Source organism: Nycticebus coucang, chromosome 15 (assembly GCF_027406575.1).
Source record: "Nycticebus coucang isolate mNycCou1 chromosome 15, mNycCou1.pri, whole genome shotgun sequence".
NCBI classification, from domain to species: domain Eukaryota; kingdom Metazoa; phylum Chordata; class Mammalia; order Primates; family Lorisidae; genus Nycticebus; species Nycticebus coucang.
Genome location: NC_069794.1, coordinates 20,351,307 through 20,377,254, shown reverse-complemented (window position 1 = coordinate 20,377,254; position 25,948 = coordinate 20,351,307). Strand labels below are relative to the sequence as shown.

The 25,948-nt window shown below is 36.7% G+C and overlaps 1 protein-coding gene and 1 non-coding gene across 3 annotated transcripts in view; one reads left to right on the top strand and one right to left on the bottom strand.

Annotated features, from left to right (window-relative positions):
- Positions 1 to 25,948, top strand: part of GPC5 (glypican 5) — a 715,907-nt gene that overhangs the window by 375,964 nt on the left and 313,995 nt on the right. The window lies entirely within an intron of this gene.
- Positions 18,417 to 18,521, bottom strand: LOC128567073 (U6 spliceosomal RNA). Its single transcript, XR_008374745.1, has one exon. It is a non-coding gene; the product is annotated as a U6 spliceosomal RNA (small nuclear RNA).

Below are 25,948 nucleotides of genomic sequence, written 5' to 3'. Positions count from 1 at the left end.
GTGATATTTGAAAAACTTTATGTATTTGAGCTATTTCAAAATGGTATTCTGAAATTAATTCCCCGGAATATGCTACAGGAAAGAGGGGCTGCTCTCAGGGAATCACTCCTAAACTGCCCTCTGGATTGGACATGACTGCTCGTGGCCTTCAATTATAAGCACGTGATGTTACAAGCCTGCAGCAGATAATGTTGCCAACCTGCTAAATCCGTTTCTTTCGCTTTCCCTAAGGAAGGCCTCCAAAATGCAGTCTGAAGAACATGCCATAAGTCTGTGATGTCTAATCTTTAACAATTACGTGGAAAGACATGGTTTTTTTTTTTTTTTTTTTTTTTGCAGTTTTTGGCTGGGGCTGGGTTTGAACCAGTCACCTTCGGCATATGGGGCTGGCACCCTACTCCTTTGAGCCACAGGTACCGTCCAGTTTGTTTGTTTTTTTAAAGACAAAGTCTCAGTCTGTTGCCCTGGATAGAGTGCCCGGCATCAGCCTAGCTCACTTCAACTTCAAACTCCTGGGCTCAAGAGATCCTCTTGCCTCAGCCTCCGGAGTAGCTGAGACTATAGGCACCTGCCACAATGCCCATAGTCTTTTCTGTTTTTAGTAGAGATGGGGTCTTGCTCTTGCTAAGGCTGGTCTGGAACTCCTAAGCACAGGTAATCTACCCTCGACCTCCCAGAATATTAGGATTCCAGGCATGAGCTACCACCCCAGCCTGTATGTTTGGATTTTACATTGCTATCATTTGTGACTTTCCACACGTACAATGTTCTGAAAATATATACAAAAGTAAAGAGTAGTGACTTGGAGTTTGACTTGCAGTTGTGTTTCTTCGGTATTTCTTCAACTGGCATATCCATTTTACTACCAGCCCTTCCGTTCTCAGGCCCTTATTATTTCCCCCTGTGTTTTTTGTAAAGATTCCTAATTTATCCACCTACTACCTCCCACGCACATTAGTCCCCCACACAGGTGATTTTTATTTTAAAAAATCAACAGTGCTATTCCTTGCTTATAAATCCCTTCAGAGTTTAAACTTTCTCTGCAGCTCTAGACTTCTTTTTTTCTATCTACTCGAACACATTTCCAATCTAGGCATATATCAAATGCCTCCCATCTCTGATTTGGGATGAGCATTTCAGTCTTGTTGGAGTTTTCTCTTACTAGTCCTTCAAAATCAGGAGTAAATGTTATTTTCTCATAAGACATGATCAACCGACTATTTCCTTCTCTGGGGTCCCTTAGACTTGGCGTAGGCCCCTGTGGCCACATTGATTGACAACATCACTTGTTTAGGTGTCTGTCTCCTTTACTGTTTTGTTCCATGAGTGAGGGGCCCAGGCTTCATCTAAGCAAGATTCAGATATGTCTGGCGAAGTGGAACTGAGAACACAGGGGCTAGAATCCTACTTACAGATAGAATCATACAGATCTAAGAAGGCGGAGGCACGAGGACCCCCCTCCAATAGAAAATAATTCCAAGTTCAAGTGCACTCTGATGTCAACCATTCAGCATCCTTTTCCACCTTAGTCTCCATTGCATCTGAAGTCTGAAGGAGTGAGGAGGACCTCTGTGTTTTACCCCAGAGCACGAGCATGTTTGGGGCTGCTGAGCATTTATATTTCCATGACAGCACCTGGATCATGGATCGTAGTGATAAACTCGAGAAAACTGAGACTGCGGTCCCTGGAAGAGACCAGAGTGCTGGCTGCAGCGTTCCTGTGAGTGCAATGGCTTTGAGGCTGCCTCTAGACAAGTACTGTGGATTCTTAGGAACACCCAATATCACGGGCTTTTGAGAGAACTGACATCTAGCTTTTTGTAGACAGTGATCATAAACGTAGAAATTAAGTTAATGTGGCTTTGTTTGTTTATACAACCTTGTAAGCCCTGAGGAAACCATCCACTCACCAGTATTGGGATTATGTCTGGTTAATCAGAGTAGAGAACATTACTACTTCCTTGAAGCCGACCATGGCTAAGTACTTTGTATTATCTCCTAACAGCGACCCTGTTAAGAAAGTGTCATTATGATCTCCATTTTCAAAAAAAGAAAGTAAGGACTGGAGACAGTAAGTCAGTAATTCAAGACCCCATCAGCAGAAGTAGCAGAGCTAAAACTGCCGATCTAATGCCAGAGCTCATGGTATGGCCATGGCTATGCTCTGGTGCCAGTTACTAATAAATTACATGTGTCAGTGATGAGCAACTGAATAAATGGATGTGAAAATGACAAGTGTATTTTTTCATCCAAGAAACAGCACATGAGATGTGTACACTGTAAGTATGAATAGCTTTCAAATGCTGGTGGTATGGCCCACGGAGTAAAAAGACAGTGTCGAAATCTAATTTACTATTCAAATTTCAATCCAATGCCAACCACAATGCAACCCTGGGAAAATAATTAAATGTCTCACCATAACCCATCAAAAGTTCTTTTTAGCCCCTGCTAACACACACCTATTTTAACATTATAATGTCTAACTACTCAATAAAATGGCTTTTAAAGCTCTTCCTGCTAACCTTTAACCCTGAGGACTATGCATAATTTATTATCCTATAAACAATCAAATTCTTTTCTTTCTCACTTTTGGGGCTTTTCCTTTCTTCATCCCCCGTACCCCCAACAACATTGCTGCTTTTTCTGGATAATTTTGAATCAAGACTTTTATTATTTGTCATTTTCATTAAAGAGCTGTGCTCCCTGTTCTTAATTAGCATTTAACAAAGGTGGAGTTTAAAACAAAATTGTTGCTTGTATTTTTTTTCTTGAATTTTTTGTTGATTTCTCTCTCTCTCTTTTGAAGTAGTGTTCACTGTCAGAAGAAGTTCCCTGCTACTATTGTTAGTTATTCTATTATGCTTTGGGAGCATAACTATAATTTGCTTCAGATAAATGGATGTGAAGCAAATTATAGTTAATGCTTTTGTCTCCACGTGTGGGCAGGGTGCTGCAATTTAATGTGGAGTCACCTGAATGTGCAAATCCATGATCTATGGAAATGACAGAAGATTATCAAATATTAATGCTCAATTCCAGGACAAATTCTGTTAACTCATTATAAATATATAAGAATATTTATGTTCCATAAAGACATTATCAAGTTGTTAAGGTTTTCTTAAATTTCCAGGCTCTATACAAAATTTCTTGTATATTAAATAACAAATTACCTTGTTGTAAAGATATGTTAGGATTTTTGAGCAAGTTCAGATTTTAGATAGGAACCTGACAATTCTGTTTTCTTCCATTCAATGCCTGGGCTTACACTTCTTGCTTGTTTTTTTTTTTTTTTCCCCCTCAACCTTCTTACTTAGCTTCCCTCACCTAAAGACACTTTCCAGAATCCCATTGCCTGCAAGGCAATTTCAGATTATGGTTAGATCACTTTCCAGATACTCCAAAAGTAATACCTTGCAGTCATGTTTGTTTAGCTATTGGAAATTCAGGGGATATGTTTGTCTCTGCACTACAAGAGGCTGCCTTTTCTGAGCACCTCAGAAAGTCACTCAAAGCTCTGCTTCTCACGCCTCTTCAGGAAGCTCACCCTGCAAAAATTATCCAAGTGCACTTCAACTTCTAAGGACAGCTGAAAGGATTGTATTAAATACCCACCTCATTCCATCAGAGCCCACAAACTCCTGTAAGAAAAATTTTCAGAGAGGATTTTCAGGATTCTTAAAAAAAGAAAATGTGCCTCAACTATGTCAAAACATTGTCACCAACTTTTGTCACCAAATTGACAGTTTTGTCCTCTTCACAACCCCTTATAAGGCAAACCAGAGCGAAATAATCAGGAATTCAGGCAGTGTTTAAAGATTCAGCTGAGCAGCCAGTTCAGGGAAGCATCAAACCAAAGATTCAGATTCAGTGTAAGTTTCGTACCCGGACAGATGTGAGGCCTTGTCCGCCTCCCTCCACCTCCTTTCCTTCTGTATTAGTCTGGAATTCCATTTGTCTCTGGGACCCTTGCCACTCACTTAGTTCTCTATTTCATCCTGGCATAAGTGACTATCATTAAATTCCTCTGCTTAAAATTGTAGCCCTGTCCTATGTTCATCCAGATGAACTTCAGGCTTCTTTGCTTGACACCCAAGGCCCTCCAAGTTTCTGACTACATTGAATAACTAATTACAATTATGCATCCCTTAGTGATCAAGATAGTCTGAGAAATGTGTCCTCAGGCAATTTTGTGTTTGTGCAAACATCAGAGTGTACTTCACACACGTAGATGGGATAGCTTACCACACACCTGGGCTACATAGTATGGCCTACTGCTCCTGGCTTGAAATCTGTACCACATTTTACAACTGGAAGAGAAAAATATAGGAAGAAAAGTGAAGTATGGCTAAATTGGGGAAGGTTTTCTCAATTATTTGAGGGTATATAACCTTTTTAAAATTTCTCTCCACATTTCTCATTTTCACCTCCATTACAGTGTTAGGGAATTATATCTATATATCTACATCTGTATGCAGCATCTGTCTGACTAACGGTTGTTCCCAGTGCATGTTTTATCATTTCCCACATATAACATTTCCATTTGAGCTTCCTGACCTTCAGCCTGCTCTTGCCTTTGTCAATCATGTACTTTAAGTCTGAAATATATTCTATTTCTCCTTCAGCCACCTATCTTAAAACGTATTTCTTTTTATGTGTGTGCTGAGTGAATTCTTTACACTGTCTCGTTTATTTTCTGTTATTTGTTTTTATTTGGGAGTATTCCAGGGTACACATGTCTTGCTTATACACTGTGTTTTCTTTTTGCTTTTTTATTTCAGGTTAATTTGAGGGTGCTAAGAATGAGGTTACAGTGTTTGCATTTGATAGGTGTAGTCCCTGTTTTAATTGTGTCCCACCCCCCAGGAAGTGTGCCTTATAAAACCCACATTATGCCCATTAAGTGGGAGTATATCAATCATCCTCCCTCCTTCCTCCTTCCCCCATCATGAAGTGAATTGAGTTTTTCTCTTGTGTGGGCATGCATTAGCTGGTCTACTGGCTTCATGATAATATTGAGTACATTGGATACTTGCTTTTCTATCTTGTGATACTTTACTAAGAAAAATGTGTTACAACTCCATCTGGATTAATACAAAAGATCTAACATCTCCACCGTTTTCAATGGCTGAATAATATTCCATGGCATACATATACCACAGTTTGTTGATCCATTCCTGAGTTGGTGGACATTTAGGTTGTTTCCACATCTTGGCTATTGTGAGCTGCAATAAACAATCTAGTGAAAATGTCCCCATGAAAAAATGATTTTTTTTTTCTTTTGGGTAAATGCCTAGTAGTGGGATTGCAGGATCAAATGGGAGGTTGAAATTGAGTTCTTTAAGGAGTCTCCATACTTCTTTCCAAAGAGGCTGTATTAGCTTGGAGTCCCACCAACAGTATAGAAGTGTTCCCTTCTTTCCACCTCCACACCAGCATCTGCAGCTTTGAGACTTTGAGATGTGGGCCATTCTCAAAGATGATTTTGATTTGCATTTCTCTGATGATTAGAGATGATGAGTGTTTTTCATATTTGTAAGCCATTCATCTCTCTTTTTCCTAGAAGGTTCTGTTCATGTCTCCTGCACAGTAATAGGATTGTTTGCTCTTTTTTTTGTTGATTAATTTGAGTTCTGTGTACATTCTAGTTATCAACTCTTGTCAAACTTGTAACATGTAAACATATCTTTTCCCATTCTGAAGGATGTCTATTTGCTTTGTAATGTCCTTAGCTGTGCAGAAGCTTTTCAGAAGTCCCATTTGTTTATTTTTGTTGTTGCTGTAATGGCTGCTGAAGTCTTGTCATAAAATCTTTCCCCAGGCTGACATCCTCAAGCGTTTTCCCACAGTTTCTTCTAGGATTTTTATAATTCTGTGTTTCAAATTTAAACCTTTTATCCATCGATTTTTGTAAGTAGTGAAAGGTGCTGGTCTAGTTTCAGTCTTTTACATGTGGTTATCCAGTTCTCTCAGCACCATTTGTTGAATAGAGATTCCTTTCCCCAGTGTGTGCTTTTGTTTGGTTTATTGAAGATCTGATGGAGATAAGAGACTGGTTTCATCTCTTGGTTTTACATTCAGTTCCGAATATCTGTGTCTCTATTTTTGTGCCAGTACCATGCTGTTTTGAGTACACACAGGATGTAATACACATCCTTTGGCTTTGTTTTTATTACTAAGAATTGTCTTGGGTTTGATTTGAATTTCCCTTATAATTACATAGATTGAGCATTTTTTTCATGAGTTGGTTGGCCATTAATACATTTTCTTTTGAAACATTTCTGTTCATGTCTTTTGCTCAACTTTTAAGGAGGTTGTTTGGTTGTTTCTTGCTGATTTGCTTAAGTTTTTTTGTGGATGCTGGTTATCAGTCCTCTATCAAATGCATAGAATGCAAATATTGTTTCCCATCCCTTGGGTTGCTCATTTGCTTGTTTAATTGTGTCCTTGGCTGTGCAGTAGCTTTTTAATTTGATGAAGTCCTATTTATTTATTTTTCTTGTTGCTGTGATTGTTCTTGTGGTCTACTTCATGAATTCTTTGCCTAGGCCATTATCTGTAGAGTTTCTCCAACATTTTCTCCTAGAATTCGTATAGTTTCCTACCTTAGCTTAATGTCTTTTATCCATCATGCATTAATTTTTGTGACTGTTGAGAGAAGCAGATCCTGTTTCAGTCTTGTACCTGTGGTTATTCAGTTTCCCCATCACCATATATTAAACAAGGATTCTTTTCCCCAGTGTATGTTTTTATCTTTTTTTAATTTTTTTTCAAAAATCAGGTTGGAACATGAGGATCATTTTATCTCTGGGATTTCTGTTCTGATTCATAGGTCTGTGTCTCCTTTTTCATGCTAGTACCATGCTGTTTAAGTTACTATGGTCTCGTAGTCTAGTGTGAAGTCTGGTAAAGTGATGCCTCCTGCTTCGTTCTTATCCCATATGGTTTCCTTGGCTATTTGGGATCTTTCCTGGTTCCATATGAAGCATAGAACAATTTTTCAAGATCTATGAAATATGGCATTGGTATTTTCATGGGAAAATTGAATCTGTGAATAACTAGTATAGACATTTAACAATTTTGATTCTACTGATCCATGAACATGGTATATTTTTCCATCCATTTAGATCATCTCCAATTTCTTTCCTGAGTGTTTCATAATTCTCTCTCTAGATGTCTTCCTAGTTATTTTATTTCCTTTGTTGCTACTGCAAAAGGTGTTGCACATTTGATTTGATTCTTAGCTTGACTGTTATTGGTGGATATGAAAGCTACTGATTTGTGCACATTTATTTAAAATTTCTGCTTCCAAGGTGTTTCTTTGATGAAACTTTTTTCAGACTCAACTGAAATTTATTTACCAGTTGCAGGAGTCTCTTGGTTGAATCTTTAGGATTTTCTAGATATAAGAACTTGTTGTCCCCAAAGAGCGATAATTTGACCCCCTTTTTCCCCATTGTGTACCCTGATTTCCTTCTCTTGCCTAATTGCTCTGGCTAGGACTTCAAACACTATGTTGAACGAAGGGAGAAAGTGTACCGTCATTTCTGGTTCCAGTTCTAAGTGGTAATGCTTTCAATTTTTCCCTGTTCAAATTCTCCCTGTCTCTTCTTTTCTTCCTTTTACATTTCTCTCATCTGTATACTTCTATGAACTTCATACTTCTTGTTTCAGAAACTCTGCATTACATATCATTGTTTCTCCAGTAGATAGGATGGGGACTTGATCTCAATGCATGCTGCAGAGGTTTGCTAAGATGTCTAAATTATAGGGATGTAAACTTTAGTTCTGGGGATGAACAACAGTAAATAAACTTGCTTTCCTAGTAAAATTCTTATTTGATCAACTGCATGTAATTTCATCATTTAATTTTATCTTTCACATTTATTATGTTTATAACTCAACTCTACTTTCATTCAAAGTCAATGGCAGAAATAGAGTAAATGTTAGTAAGAAAAAAATACCTTCATTTTTCTTTACTAAGGAAACATACAAGCCTTTTTATTTTTAGCCTCCTTTCCCTAAAATTTGTGATTCCCACATTTAGGAGTCAACTCTTTAAAATCAGAAGAGATGTGTATAGGAAAAAGGTAAAGTATGGTTAAATGGGAGAAGGCTTATCTTTCATTTGAGGGTATATAACCTTTTTTATCATTTGAGGGTATTTAACATCTTTCTCTGCAGTTGAATTCCTGTGGCCTACAAACTTAGGTACCTGTGGTTATGCTTAATGAAGTCATAGTAAGGGTTTCATTTCTATGATTATTGCTGGCATGACTGTTTGTTAGTCAGCCTGGTCCACCACTATCTCACATAAGAAAGTGTTCTTATCTTTTTTTTATTATTAAATCATAAACACATAGATCATGTATACATTACATGCATTTATGGGGTACAATGTGCTGATTTCATATAGAATTAGGAATGCTTACATCACACTGGTTAATATATACCTCATCTCGTTGACTTAATTATTATGTTAAGACATTTATACTCTATACTTAATAGATCTGACATGTACCCTTGTAATATGCACCATAGATGTGATCCCACCATTCACCCTCCCTCAATCAGACCTCCCCCCTCCCCTCCTATTCCTCCTCCTCCCTCCTTATCTTAAAGGAGATGGCCAATGTCATTTTGAAGCTGAGATTGCTTGTAAATCCTCACTTCTAGTTTAAAGGAACTGCACCTAAAAAGTCAGCTAACAAAGTACGCGATGTATTTCTGACAGTGCATGTGCTGGACTCAGGATGCTTAGGTGCTGCTGCATTTTATAGAAAAGACAGTGAACTGATTTGGTTTAATGCTGACTAAACAAGCCCTACTTTTATTTATAAGGCATGCTTTAGAAAAGCATTACACAGACTGAGTAAAAGGTAATGTAGATCATTCTTGTGATGCAGGCAAATATTAATGAAATGAAATGAAAACATTCATTTGTATCATAGAGTAGGCAATATTATAGTTATCATTTGTCCTGTGTCTACTATATGCTAAGCATAACAATTGCTTCTTTTGCCTAAATTAGTTCATTATTTTCCTTTTCATTGACCCTATGATATAGGTATGTTTTTCTCCTACATAGGGAAACTGCAGCCCAGGGTAGAAAATGAATCCACTCTACTTCATATCATTATGCGGGGTTGTAGTGAAAATTAATTTTGCCTGTTACCAAAGTTTGTGTCTTTAACCTTGGTAACCTCACTTCAGTAATCTACATATTGTACAGTACCCTTCCATGCGTTCCTCACCTGTCCTTAAATGAAGTTTCATCAAAGGAACACCTTGGAAGCTGAAATTTTAAAAATTTATTACACTCTGAGGTAGTCCTGATGAATAAGAATGAGACTATCAGTAATTTTCTTCCAAAAGTATTAACATACAACTTACTGGAAGATAGTATATAATTGCATAATTATTTTATTCATGAAGTATATATACAATATGTGTACATATATACCCATACATACGTACATACATGCAGCACACGTTTCTTCCCCAGTATATACTCTTTTTAAATTCCTTTTGAAACACGGAGGTTCCTCAGGCTGTTTCTCAGGTATCCCTGGTATTTCTGTATCTTGGGTTGCCATCCAGTGGCAGCAGTCATATACTTCAGTTTAGTAACCGAGAAAACAGATTGTGTTTTATAATTCAAAAGCAAATGGTAGATATTAGTTTTGTGTAACTAATTTATAAAAGCCCAAATTAGTTCAGTTTTTTCTCTTTTACCAAGAAACAATTATATTTTCCTCATTTTATATATTAGAAAACTACAGCACAGATGAAGTAAAAGAACCAACCTCAGTTCATGTAATTATTAAGTTTAAGGTCTGAGGGTTAAAATTAATTCTGTTTTCAATGCATATGCCTATTTTTTTTTTTTTTTTTTTTTGGAAAGCATAGTGCAGATACCATAAGTTAAAAGTAATGTTTGGAAGGCTTATATATTTCCTTCATAAAAAAGGATTTTTTTTTCTTAACGTTCATTCTGTTTATGGCATTGACTTTGAAAAAATGTAATGTTGAATTATAAATACAGAGGGTGCCAAACAAGGTATGCACATTAAGAAAGGAAAAAACCGTATTAAAATGGTAATACTCAAGTCACATTTGACGGCAATTACATGAGGTACAAGAGATGAGGTACAAAATAAAAAGACTTATTGGCATATATTAAATATTACCATGTTAATACAGTTTTTTCCTTTCTTAAAATGGGTGTATTTTTTTGGCATCCTTTGTATAATAAAAATTTAAAGATAAAATTAAAAATTGAAATTATATGCAATTGATCAAGTAAACAGTTTGTCCTTAGTGAGTCCAATAAAGATACAGATGTATCTAGATGTTGACAAATAGAGAACTAATTCTAGTGAAATAAAAACATGTTATTTTTCTAAGGAAATATGTAACCAACACTTCTTGCTTTAGAAAATCATTAGAAATAAAGTATTTGTCAACAATTAGCACATCTATGTAGTAATGATTAAGGCAGTGAAATCAGATGTTAGCTTTCTCACATTGTTCTTAAAATAATTTCTTACAAGTGAGGGGAAAAAAAGAACAAGTATAATGTTAACAGAGAATTTAAAATGATAAAATGCATTTATATAATTTCTTCCAAGATAGGCACAGTTGTATTCTGTAGCATGGATATAATTTATGGGACATACATCTGGAAACATTAAAAATTCCATTTGTGAACAGAGGGGAGGTATATGTACTGTCATGAAACACAGTGGGATTTATTTAAGCCACTTAAAACTAAGCTTTAAAATGGACATTCCTGTTAGATATAAGGTATGGTGCTGTCTTTTCCAATTATGGCATAATTTTATTTCAGTTTGTCTTTTTCAAATTTGAATATGAGAAATTTTGTTATGTAAATCATTATATGAAAAATATTCTTCATCTGGGTAAAAAGTTGTGGGTCTCTAGATTGATACAAATGTTATTCTGCTTCATTGAAAAAACATATAACCAAAACATTTGTTTTGTTTGTAAATTAGAAAACGGGATGGATACAGCAGAGAAAAACTATCCCACATGGAATTAATTATTGATTAGTATTTCAGAGAGTAGTTGATTGATTGTATTGTGATTATAATGATACATGACTTTTAATTTTGAGTTAACTGGTTGACAATAACTGAGTTAGAAAATGTGTACAATGTTGTCGGTCTAACCGTTTCACTTGTTCTACTAAAACTACTTTCTTTAATGTCACCAATGGCCTCCACTTGGCTAAATCCAGTGGTCATTTTACAGGTGTCTTTTCTTTTGTCGTAGCAGAGCATGTGGCACATTTTATTTCTCCTACCCTGTTTCCCTGTAAATAAGACATCCTCTGAAAATAAGACCTACTTACAGGAAAGATAAGACGTCCCCTGAAAATAAGACCTAGTGCATCTTTGGGAGCACACCTTAAAATAAGACACTGTCTTATTTTTGGGGAAACAGGGTAGCTGTTTGGTACACTGTTTCTCTGGGCTGCACGGATTCCACCTCCTGTTGGTTGTGATTCTCCCACTGGGCATCCATTCACTGCCTCCCTAGTTAATTTCTCCTCTTCTCCCTGCCTTTTAAGGTCTTGGCTCTTTTCTCTTTTCCTTGTGTGGGTCAGGCAGTGCATTCTTATATGGGACTATTTGGTACATTGTAGCACATTCAGCAGTGTCCCTGGTCCCCCACCTCTACCTGATAGATACCAGTAGTACTTCACCTCCCAGCCCTGACAGCCAAAAATATCTTCAGACATTGTCAGCTGACCCCAGGGGGAAAATGGCTTCCAGGTGAAAATCACTAACTTCCATGCTTTGCAATCGTGGTGATATCATTCGTCTTATACCTTTAAATACATCAATCTAATATTGATAGATATTGATTAAAATATTTGTTTTATCAGCCCAGTCTTCTTTTATCAATTTCTGGCTTATATATCTAGCTGCCTATTTGACGTCTTCACCTGAATATCTGTAAATAATCAGAAACATAAGATGTTCAAAACCAAACTGATCTTCCCCCCTAAACCTTTGCTCTCACCATTCATATTTCTTGATGCTAACTCCAGCCCGCACTTCCACAGGCCCCCAAACCTTCCCTTCAACCTTGACTTCTCCATCTACATTCCACGGTAATCCACATTTGGTCTGTCTGAATGCACCTTCTAAATATATTCCAAAAGTAGCCACTTTCCCACCAGTGGGATACACTCTCATCTCCCTCAGGGAATCCTAAACTTCTCTCTGGAATTCCATTAATTCTTAAACAGTATCCCCACTTCCACCCTTGCTCTGCCGCCTCTTCCCCGACCCCTTCTCTTCATAAAGACATCAATCCCATCCTGTGGGACCCACTCTGATGACCTAATCTAACCCTAATTGCTTCCTAAATGCCCTCCCTTCAAATCTATTACTTTGGGGAATAGGACTTCAATATTCTCGGGGAGACATAAACATTCCATCCATAGCAATGCATTTCTTTGCCATTAGGAAAAAAATTAGAAGCAGAAAGTGTCTTTATCCATATAGCTACTTTGAATCAATTCACCTACAGTTTTGGTCACTGTCTTGTTGCAAATCTTTGACAGGGAATCCAGATTTATTTTAATTTTCTTTTGCTTATAATCCTACTGATTTCTCACACACATTAACACATACACAATTACATACTCTATTATTCACAAGATATCATTTTTGAGCCCTTCTTGAGTTTTTAAAATACGTCATATCTTGGAGAACAAACTTTCTGAGAGTGTTATTGAAATTTAAGAAAATGTCAAGTGTGCAGATGGAGGTAGCATGACCTTGTTTGTTAAACTTCAGAATATTTCACAAATTGTTACACTTCAAATACCCCAAAACAATACATTTGGAGAGAATAAAAGATACATTGCATTACATAGTATGTGATAACATTTAAATAGTTTTTATTCTATGCATTTTGATATCTTACTTTCAAGTACATTGACAGATAATTCATTTATAAAAGGTTAATAAGAAAAGTTAATATGTTTATGAGTACTTTATGATGCTTTATAGTTTATCAATGTAGAACTGTGCATTAACTCAAAATGCCCTTTAGTAATATCATAAAAAATAATATTTGTCTGATGGCTCAATATGTCTGATCTTATGTCATATTTATAATGTACCAAGGTGAAGTGGAAAATGAAAACTTTTTTTCCAGATAATTGAATCTAAAAATATACAATCATTTAATATTAAATTTTTCTACTGTGAGATTGTGAGAGGGGATAAAGATTTTTTATTCCTGCTAAATTTAGTTTTTACTCCCTATGCAGGAAACACTAGAGAAATGTGGAGATAAAAATACAAGCTGACTTTCTACAAACAGCGCAAAGCACTTAAATTTCTTTCTTTCTTTCTTTTTTTTTTATTATATGTAACTGTTTAGGTCCCTCCTGTGTTGCTGTAACAGAATACCTGAGGCTAGGCAATTTATTATGTAAAAAGGCTTACGCATGCATAGTCCAGGGTTCTGTGGGCTGGGGTGTTTAAGATGGGGGGTCTGCACCTGGTAGCTTCTGATGATGCTTTCATGCTATGTCAAGACATGGCAGAGAAACAGAAGGGGAGCCCGGTGCCCGTGACAAGAGGCAAAACTTGAGAGGCAAACTCCATAACAACCTTCTTTCTTGGAAGCTAATCCATTCCCACCAGGACTAACCCATTCTCAAAGACAATTATCCCTCTAATGACCAAATCACCTCTTAATGGCATCACCTCCCCACACTGCCACCCTGGGGACAAAGCCTCATTACGAGTTTACATAAGGACAGACCATATTCAAACCATAGCAGTAACATTAGGCAAAATTATTTAAAGTCAATGAATTTTTAAGAAATTTCACGCTGTGTCTCTTTCCACATCCTGTCAAGGTCACCTGAGTTCCCCTAAAGCTCGAGTCAAGATGTATTTTCCAGATAGTCCGTGAACCCTTCTTTTAGGCTGCTTTGATCTCCATTTGAATATGGACATATTGATTGAAACTGCAAAAATTCCCCTCCTGGAATCTTTGGGATCAAATTTCTTCAAGAAATTTCCTTCAGGATTTTTTTTTCATGTCAGAGTAGATAGATCTGCCTGATTTTAAATTTCTGGCTCCTTCTAAACACGAAGGAGGTCTAATCCTATTTATTTCTAAGCTGGCATTCTCAAGAATAGGACAGATCTGTGTGGTACGCCAAAATTTAAGGTGAAAATAAAATTTATTAGGTTATTTTTACTTTTAGTGAATCTGCCTTATAGTTTCTTTCTATAGATCTAACAAATAGTTCTATGAGTAAAGCAACCACACAGTCAAGCTATGAGGTATTTCCAATGATGAACATTTAAAGTAATTGATTCATTTATTTGTTTGAATTGAGTAGTAAACATTGTCTAATTTATGGTGTACGACGCGGTGTGTGGTATATGTATATACACTGTAGAGTGGTTTAATCAAACTGTTAAACATATGTGTTATCTCACATGCTTACTTTTGTGGTGAGAACACTTAGAATCTGTGATCTTAGCAACTTTCAAGATATAGTTATTAACTGTAGCCACATGTTGTATAACTAATCTCTAGAATTTATTCCTCCTGGCTAAATGGAATTTTGTGTCCTCTGACCAACATCACCCAATACTCCTAACCTCTAGCTTCTGGTAACTACCATTTTACTACCTGTTTCTATGAGGTTGACTTTTTCCTAGTTTGCATATGAATTAGATCGTGCAGTACTTGTCTTGTTGTGCCTGGTTTATTTCACTAAACATAATATCCTCCATGTCCATTCTGTTGTCACAAATGACAGGATATCCTTCCTTTTCATGGCCGAGTGATATTCCCTTTTGTATATATACTGCATTTTTCTTTATTCATTCATCCATTTATGGTCACTTGGGACTTGGGTTGATTTCACAACTTGGCTCTTGCAGTTAGTGCTGTGGTGAACATAAAAGTGCAGGCATCTCTTTGACATACTGATTTCATAGTCTTTGGATAAATACCAGTAGTGAGATTGCTGGTTCATATGGTAATTCCATTTTTGAGATTTGTGAGGAGCCTCTGTACAATTAACTGTACCGATTCACATGTACACCAACAATATACAAAGTTCCCTTTCTCCACATCCTTGTCAACTCTTATCTTTCATCTTTTTGATAATTGCCATTCTCACAGTTGGGAAATGGTATCTTACTATGGTTTTAATTTTCATGTATCTGGTGATTATTGGGGTGGAACACTTTTTAATATATCAATTGGCTATTTATATATCTTCTTTGAGAAATCTCTGTTCAGGTCCTTTGCTCAAGATGTATAATCTTACCACTTTGTCTCAGAACAATAATTTGATGTAAGTTTAGTGATATTTAATTTATTCATTTACTTATCATTAACTCTTTCATGGAGACATTCTTTCATGAAAATATATTTATATTTCTAGTATGAGCTATAACTTCTACTAGCTGTTGAAGATACAGCTCAAAAATAAACACAGCTCCTACTCTCATGAGCCATATTCTAGGTCAGGTTACTTATATAATGCTAGTGATAATTTCTATGCTGTAAAGTCAGCACAAGAAGAGGATAAAGTGTGAGTGATATTTTAGATAGAATTTTTACTCATATTTTCTATCTGAAAAAAGAGAGTAGTGTTTTTCTATGCCATGTAAAGAACTTGTAGTACTTTTTTAAATAATTAAATGCGTAACACCTGATATAGCACAATAAACCAAAGACATGGTCACTTCTCCTCCTCCTAAATTTTAACGTATTTTATAAATGTAAGAAAACAGCCTCCTTGTGAAAGCAAACTTGTTTTTGGATTCTGGAAGTACAAAAACATGTTAATGTATTCTAAGTAGTTATTCATTTCCTTTTTACACATTTCCTGTAATAAATGGCTGTGCTAATAGGCTAACCAGAGACATTTTATCTGAAATGCTGGTATCTTTCCTATTCATGCTTCTCATGAATTTTTTGGCTTACATGACCTCAAATAAAATTTATGTGAATGTAAATTGAGCTGCAGGATCAAATGGGAGGTCTAGCTTGAGTGCTTTGAGGTTTCTCCATATTTCCTTCCAGAAAGGTTGTACTAGTTTGCAGTCCCACCAGCAATGTAAAAGTGTTCCCTTCTCTCCACATCCACGCCAGCATCTGCAGTTTTGAGATTTTCTGATGTGGGCCATTCTCACTGGGATTAGATGATATCTCATTTCTCTAATATATAGAGATTTTGCATTTCTCTAATATATAGAGATGATGAACATTTTTTCATGTGTTTGTTAGCCATTCGTCTGTCATCTTTAGAGAAAGTTCTATTCATGTCTCTTGCCCATTGATATATGGGATTGTTGGCTCTTTTCATGTGGATTAATTTGAGTTCTCTATAGATCCTAGTTATCAAGCTTTTGTCTGATTGAAAATATGCAAATATCCTTTCGCATTGTGTAGGTTGTCTCTTTGCTTTGGTTTTTGTCTCCTTAGCTGTACAGAAGCTTTTCAGTTTAATGAAGTCCCATTTGTTTATTTTTGTTGTTGTTGCAATTGCCATGGCAGTCTTCTTCATGAAGTCTCAATTTACAATCGCCAAAATGTGGAAACAGCCTAAATGCCCACCAACCCAGGAATGGATTAACAAGCTGTGGTATATGTATACCATGGAATACTATTCAGCCATTAAAAAAAGTGGAGACTTTACATCCTTCATATTAACCTGGATGGACGTGGAAGACATTATTCTTAGTAAAGCATCACAAGAATGGAGAAGCATGAATCCTATGTACTCAATCTTGATATGAGGACAATTAATGACAATTAAGGTTATGGGGGGGGGAAGCAGAAAGAGGGATGGAGGGAGGGGGGTGGGGCCTTAGTGTGTGTCACACTTTATGGGGGCAAGACATGATTGCAAGAGGGACTTTACCTAACAATTGCAATCAGTGTAACCTGGCTTATTGTACCCTCAATGAATCCCCAACAATAAAAAAAAAAAAAATGGAAAAAAAAATTTATATGAATGTACTCTATTTGAAACATTTTGGAAAGAATGATGATCATGATCAAAGAATGATGATTAGTCAGTCTTCATTCAGTCATTTATGAATGGAGTCTCACTCTGCCACCCATTTTGTAGTACAGTGGCATGATCATAGCTCACTGTAGCCTTGAACTCCTGGCCTCAAGCCATCTTCCCACCTAAGCCTCCTGGTAGCAAGTACTACTACCACAACCAAGGGACTTTTTCTTTTCATTCTTTTAGAGATGAGGTCTTGGTATGTTGCCCAGACTAACTCCTGGCTTCATGCAATCCTCCCATCTCAGCATCCTGGATTGCTGGAATTACAGGCACTAACCAAGTGTTGGGGTATTAACAAGCCTTTAAACAGAGACTGGATAGTTGTATCCTGTGCTTCTACTGCTAAACACAAGGCACTCACTTGTTTACTGATTTTTTTAACATAAAATCCACAAGAACCAGAACAAATGTAGTCCACAGAGGCAAGGATCTCCCTACCTTCGTAACATTTTTATTTTTCTCTAATGCTGGTCCTAGAGGAACAACATGAAGAGGTAGAGATAGCAGAGCCCGGGGTGTCTTCTGAGGATCTGGGGTTCATGGTGGAAGTCAGGCCAGACTTCAGAAGAAGAATGAATGTTATAGGACCTGGAACTATAGAGAAGAGCCACCATTACCTGTATGTCCCCTGAAAAGAATAGACAGTGGAACTATCCCAGCTTCTCTCATGCTGTAGCACTCCAATAGCCTCTCAGGGTCTCCCACTGGTCACACCTACCTGGAAGCCCTGGAAAATGTAGTTTGCCAGATGGTGAAGCAAGGTTTCAATCTGATACCAAGCCAGTAAAAAAATGCACATGACTTGATCCTGTTGTACCTAAGACTCCATTTTCATGTTTCTATCTATATTTAATTCCTTTACAGCATGAAAACTTTATAAGGCAACTCTCCATTGTGCAATTGAAAATGCTGTCTTTCTCCCACTGTCAGTCACTGTGAACATGCAGAGTCTGGCCTCTATATCTAGATGGTATATCCAGTCTGGATGTGGGTGCTCAAGCATGGTCACTTAATAGACTAAATGTGAAATAAGATAATATAAAATAGATGGATGTCAAAGGGAAAAAAATCACTAAGTAAAATATACATGTATACACATAACTTTATGTGACTACAGTCTTTGTTTTTGTATTGATTAAAGATCACACTGATAGTTATAATTTCCTCTGTCATTACCAATTTCACGTACCCCTTGCCTTCCGGCAGTGCCTCAGAGAATAGGAAGTTTTTGCTTGGTTGGATAATTGAAACCTTTATTTCTGATGATTTCTCAATGTTCTGGCTTTTATTTGTTGCTTTTGCCTTTCATTACCTTTCATTTAAAAAAAATATGGAATGCTTCACCAATTGGGGTGTTATCCTTGCTCGGGGGCCATGCTAATCTTCTCGGCATTGTTCCAATTTAGTATATGTGATGCCAAGCAAGCACCTTTCATTACCTTTTATTATTAAAACATGGATGTTCAATAATAAAAATTTTGGTTACAGAAAGTCTTCTCTGCCCTCCTTGTGTGGCAGCAACCCATTGCTATCTCTTGATAACCCAAACCAACCACCTTATCTAGTATAGTAGCACATGCTGTCCATGCCAATGGGTTCAATAGCACGGAAAGAGGAGGAAATAGCAAAATGACAGTCTAAACTTCCATCTCTGTGTCTTCTGGTAGAAGCATTTCTCCCATAAGGGATCAGAACCCCTAAACCAGGAGAGCCAATGACTATGGGGTTAGAATGCAAAATATCTGCCGATGGGGTGTTAATTATAATAATAAGAGTGACCATCTGACTTTGCCCCTTTCATTCCTAGTGCCATGTACTTTGGCTGTGAGCATAACAGTATCATGTATTAGTAAGTCCTTCAAAATATACTCCCTTTCTCTGTGATCACATCTCAGCCTAGCAGAGTATTTTTATCTAACATAGAGACACAACTGTGTTTCCAATAGCCATGCCACTGTTCGTTTTTGTCAAAGGTTTGTAAGTGATAGAGTTCATAGCATGAACTTTTTTCTGCTGAGAACACATTTTTTGTTCAAAAGCAATTCTGCATAGAATACACATAGTTGTTTCCTGGATCTCTCTGAGGAATGCCACTCTTTAAGGGACTGTATTGTTGGCAGGTGACTCTCAACAGTAGCTATATCTAGAATAGCTTCAAGGGAAAGTTCATCATTTTGAGGCCATTCTTAGCAAACCCTTCAAGGGGTTCCATTGAAACTTGAGGACAATTAATGACAAGGTTATGGAGGGGAGGAAAAGCAGAAAGAGGGACGGAGGGAGGGGGGTGGGGCTTTGGTGTGTGTCACACTTTATGGGGGCAAGACATGATTGCAAGAGGGACTTTGCCTAACAATTGCAATCAATGTAACCTGGCTTATTGTACCCTCAATGAATCCCCAACAATAAAAAAATAATAATAATTAAAAAAAAAAAAAAGAAACTGTCCTCCCTGGGCTAGCAATTAGTGGGCGGATTCCACCCAGCAAAATGTCGCTCTCTCTGAGATACCTTCCTTCTTGAATCTTTCATCCATTTTTCACATTATGAAAACTTTTTTATACCCTACACAAGTCCCTTCTAGGAAAACATATCACATTTTAAGTAAATTCACTGAGCATCTCTTATGAGTGTTCAAGACTTTCTACTGAATTATCTAAAACTTTGCATTTTGGTCTGACACCTTAATTTGGAATGTAATATCTATTGTAGTTCAGTGTCTGAGTCAAAATTACACTCTATAAAATTATGAGTAATGTAACAATGCCTCAGTGATGTTCCTCCTTTTCACTTTCTACTTTCTAGTCTGTTATCCATTTTTATTAAGGATAATTTCTATAAAACATTAGTCTCATTCAAAAACAAAATGCTTTTTAATTTCCAATACCCAAAGTTGAAATGAGAAATCTTTACTATAGATGAGAGCATAGAGGTCTGACTTACAGCGTTAAGAATTATAAACCCCCGATTCAGAATCATCAGCTCCTACTTCTTTTTGTTCTATAGGAATCTTCTCTACTCTCCACAGACACACTCAAAGGGCCCTCTATGCTTTCCCTATTGGCAGAGTCTGTCTCGGTCTGTCAGGTGATTCTCATGCCTACAAATGTCAAAAAGGAAAGGCTCTGAATCACCACATCCCAGGAAGCTTACACTTTCAGGAGCCTGTTAGAGCTGTGTACAGAAGTCCCTTTGATTTTACTAAAGCTCTTACATGTCTGCATGGTAGGGAATTTTAAGACGGATCATCTTTCTTACCCTGGGAAACAGACTATTCTATGATAGTGAATACTTGCTAAAATGAATGTTTAAATAGCTGTGATAACTTGGGTCTAGCAAATGGGTCTCCCCTTTATCTATAATTTCTGCTTCAAGGTTAATTCCTGACTCTGCTTAAACACGGAAGGTGGCCACTTTTTTTTTTTTGTAGAGACAGAGTCTCACTATACCGTCCTCGGGTAGAGTGCCGTGGCGTCACACGGCTCACAGCAACCTCTAACTCTTGGGCTTAGGTGATTCTCTTGCCTCAGCCTCCCGAGTAGCTGGGACTACAGGCGCCCGCCACAACGCCCAGCTATTTTTTTGTTGCAGTTTGGCCGGGGCTGGGTTTGAACCCGCCACCCTCGGCATATGGGGCCGGCACCCTACTCACTGAGCCACAGGCGCCGCCCCTAGAAGGTGGCCACTTTTAAATGGCATTTTTAAAAAACTTTTCTCGCTGGATCTCTTTGGACATGAACATATCATAATTTTATGGTCTAGCATACTTACTATGATTGTTAGTTTATAGGTATATCTTCATTAATGCAGTGAAATAATTGGGGTAAATAATATGCATTATGCATCTTTGTGGTCTAGAACCTTATATAGAGGAGAGCTACACAGAAAATCACAGAATACACAGAAAAATTAATACACAGAATTAATTTATACAGAAAATACACAGAAAATTAATCACAGAATGTATGTAAATACAAAGGAAATGTGAGAGGAGGCAACAAGCTCTTAACTTTTTGTTTTGGATTCTTTTTGATGTAGCTTTGTTCCATTAAGTAGATGATTTTACTGCTATTTTTTGGCATATCCATTTTAGGCATGCTTGCTGATTACTTTTGATGGATCCCATCAAAGAACATTGAGTTTCTCATGTCCCCTTCTGAACTTTGCCCATGTATTTAAAATAATAAGTTAGTTTTACTAGGTTATTTTTTTTTTTTACTTTAAATAAAACCCACCTTTATTTTGGCTTGTCTATCATGGGTCACATCTTGTGAGCGCATCTAGTGAATGAGATGCCTGCCTGGCTCCTTTTCCTACCCTGGCACTCCGTATGTTGAACACGCCTATCCCTCCTTGGCTGTAACCCCATCTGAGCGTTTCATGATTTCTCTACCAGCTCCACTGGGCACCACCTTTTCACATGATGTCGTTCAGAAATGCTTTAAACTTTTGTCTTTGCAATTACTACATTCCTGTTTTCTGTATTTCTATGTTTAAACCATATCATTTCTTTATTTCCATGGTAATAAGTTATCAGAGGTAGAAGAAATGAATGTCTTCACCTGACTAGGTTAAATAAGAGCTCCTGTTGTTTCTTTTGGCTTTTATTCAGTGTTTATTGGTTTGCTTTAGGTTTATTCTTTTCCCCAGTTTATTTTAATGGTAGCGTTTGACTTGATTTTTATCTTCTTCCAAGCATCACAAGCCTTAAATTAATTGCTTTTTCCCCCCAGTGGCATATCAAGTTGTAACATTAGTGTCTGTTCTTTCCATTTATTACCTATGCTTGATAGTTTCAGTTTCATCTCATGCATTAGAGTATTACTATAATTTTTCTAATATGTTAGCTATACAATTGAATGATAACCATAATTTCTTATAAAATAGTTTATGTCACATAATCTACATAAGTTATCTCATTTTTAAATAGTCTCTTCTGATGTTTGCCTAAAGAAAAAATTCATGCTCATCTTTTCACTTCCAAAATTCAGCTTAGGTATAGAAGTGAAATCAAATTCTAGAATCTCTCTATTTAGATTTATTTCCTGTATAATCTCATTTTAATAGATCAGGTAGGCAGTGCTTGTCTGAGTATGATGTTGGGCCAAATACTGTGAACAGTGATTGAACATCGTTATCGAACAATGTTCGATACTACTAAAAGTGGTGGCATTTTTATTAATATTGAAAACATTTATTTTTAATAATTCAAAGAAAAATAACTAGGAAACATTAATGTTAAAAATGTATCTTTTTTCCTCATAGTCTTTATTAATAAACAGATAAAATAAAAATTTCCAGTCTTAATTTTTATTTTCCAAATGAATCATTTAAAATAATTTTGACAGATTATTGCTCTTTGGGAATTCCTCAGTGGAGGTAGATACCACTAATTTGGCTGAGATGTTTAGTAAAAAGATATTCAATATCCAATTTCTTTAAAGACAAAATTAATGGCTACGTATCTATCCCTAATGATCAGAGTCAATGGTTTGATTGAGTTTTATCCACATTTAATACAGATAGACCTTTTTCTCTTAGGTTGGTAAACATAAAAAACTGGGAAACTGTTTTCCCATAAAAAAAAGGGAAACTGGGACCATGTGGCAAGGCAGGCAGCATGCTGACAGTTGAGCTTCATGTGCAACCTCAGCTGGCCCTGTGGTCTTCTTTATTTGGTTGTGTTGACATCAAAAGCGCACGCATGAGATTTATCAGCTGGACAGCTTTGTTGACACATAGCTACAGCTTCTGCAAATATTGGCAGTAAGCATCAGGGAAAAGAGTAAGTGCACACTGCGGGGTTCAGAGTGAGTAGTAAGGTATGTGTTGTGGATATTATCTTGCTTTTTTTAGATAACCAGAGAAGAATTGGTATGAAAGTAGTGATTTTAAAAGGGAAGAATAATCTGAGTGGCACCTGTGGCTCAGTGGGTAGGGCACTGGCCCCATATACCGAGGGTAACAAACTGCAACAAAAAAATAGCCGAGAGTTGTGGTGGTGCCTGTGGTCCCAGCTACTTGGGAGGCTGAAGCAAGAGAATCACCTAAGCCCAGGAATTGAAGGTTGCTGTGAGCTGTGACGCCATGGCACTCTACTCAGGGTGATAAAGTGAGACTCTGTCTCTCAAAAATAAATAAATAAGTATAGAATAATCTGCTGAGTATGATGTGCAGATTTGTCCAGAAATGGAAAGACAATGTTGTTTTATAGCATAAGAACATTTTACTTTACATACACATTTTATTGAAGATGTTCCAAATGTATTTACCTCCCAAGGCATACAGTTTTTTGTGTGTTTATGTGCGTATATATCCTCTCCTCCCAGACCATAACATGCTGTATAGCAGGATGTATAATAATTGTGGCCTGAACAAAATTTTCTATATTTAACATATATATGATACAGGGTGTCCATAGAGTTCATGTGCAATTTACTATGTTAAACTATTTTAAATTGCACACTAACTTAATGTCCACCCTGTATAAGATATGATCAGGTATTTTGAACATTATAATTTCCCCAAAGGTATTTGTTAAATAAATATATTTAAAATAATATGCAGTCTGGGCACAGTGGCTCATGCCTGTCAATCCTAGCATTCTGGGAGTCAGAGGTGGGGATCGCCTGAGCCTGGGAGTTTGAGACCAACTTGTATAAGAGCTAGATTCCATCTCTACTAAATGTAGAAAAACTAGCCAGGCATTGTAGAAAAATTAGTGGGACATCATGGCAGGTGCCCATTGTAGAAAAATTAGTGGGACATCATGGCAGGTGACCAGTTACTTGGGAGGCTGAAGCAGGATTGCTTAATCCAATGAGTTTGAGGTTGCTGTGAGCTATGATGATGCCGTAGCACTCTACTCAGGCTGACAGAGTGAGACTCTGTCTTAAAAAAAAATAATAATTAATTATTTCTTTGTGATTATGTTCCAGGTAACATGATTGTAGTTGAAAAACAAACTCAATTTTTTTCATATTTCAGATAGCATTTTATTGAATACCAAATACAAAAATGAGCACTAATATTACATTTGACAATGTTTATTAATACTTAAAGATTTGTTTTTAGTAGTTTAAAGAAAAGAAATTTAGGAAAACGTTAATATTGGGAATGAAACGTCCTCACTCATATTTTCCATTAATAATAAAACAAAAAAAAAACAACCCTAGTTTTCTATGTCTTCTATCTAAACAATTAAGATCATTTCACAATTTTCTATACTTGATTCATTCTGTAACCACGTCCCGTGTCTTTTAAATTTAAGGCAGTTGACATTTTAAGTTATGACTTATTTCCTTGCAGATGGTGTTAGTAATCTGATGATTTTTATATTGATGAAAACTAGTTCTATAAGATATTCATTAAGACATTTGTAACTTGATATTCTATGTAGAAAAATGAAGATGTAACATTGGTAATTTCTGAAAGTGAACGATATCTGGATGGTATTTACAAGAGATAGGATTATTCCGTTTAAGTAGCTATGTAAGCGTCTACTTTGGATGCCCATTGTATATTCTTTCCATGTAAGAAAACAAGCACCCACATCTTAAAGGTCAAAAGTTTAAACTGGTAAACATATGTCACTTGAAGTCATGACACACTAGTGAGAGCAAAAGAAAGGAATTTGTAGGGACCCTATCGATCATCCCTTCTCAGGCCTTTTTATCATTTATTTATTTATTTATTTATTTGAGCTTTAAAGTGAAAATTTTTAGTTGGAAAGTTGAGAAAAAATTATAGCAGAGGAAATGGATAATTTGGAATGGTGTAGGGAGAATTTGAAAAAAAAAACAAAAACCCATTGTAGATGTTTTAAGGTAGCCATTGTTGAACATCTAGAATTGGGAAGGGTTCTTAAATCATCTCAGGCTTTTTTATTAACTCACAGCAATCAAATTTCCTTTTGTAACGTCTTCATTGATTATATTCCCTGTCCTCTAGTCATTAATTTGGATATCTTATGCAGAGTTGAGAATATGTTTAACATCTTTTGTTCATAGAGATTTTTGAAAAAGACCATTGTGGCTCAGTGCCCATAGCTTAGTGGTTAGGATGTCAGCCACACACACCAAGGAAGGCACGTTCAAACCCAGCCTGGGCCTGCTAAACAGCAATGACAACTGCCAGAAAATATAGCCGGGTGTTGTGGCGGGAACCTGTAGTCCCAGCTGCTTGGGAGGCTGAGACAGGAGAATCACTTAAGCCCAAGAGTTTGAGGTTGCTGTGAACTATGACGTCACAGCACTCTACAAAGGGTGATATAGTGAGACTCTGTCTCAAAAAAATAAAGAAAGAAAAAGAAAAAGACCATTGCATCTTGCTAGGAGAGACAAGCATGAAAGTGAGTCAAATGGCAAACAATCTTTTTTATTATTATTTATTAAGTCATATGTACATAGATCATGAAAATGGCAAACATTATTACAAGATAATTTTTAGACACAGTTTTTTTTTTTTTTGGTTGGGGATTCATTGAGGGTACAATAAGCCAGGTTACACTGATTGCAATTGTTAGGTAAAGTCCCTCTTGCAATCATGTCTTGCCCCCATAAAGTGTAACACACACCAAGGCCCCACCCACCTTCCTCCTTCCCTCTTTCTTTCCCCCCCCATAACCATAATTGTCATTAATTGTCCTCATATCAAAATTGAGTACATAGGATTCATGCTTCTCCATTCTTGTGATGCTTTACTAAGAATAATGTCTTCCACTTCCATCCAGGTTAATACGAAGGATGTAAAGTCTCCATTTTCTTTAATGGCTGAATAGTATTCCATGGTATACATATACCACAGCTTGTTAATCCGTTCCTGGGTTGGTGGGCATTTAGGCTGTTTCCACATTTTGGC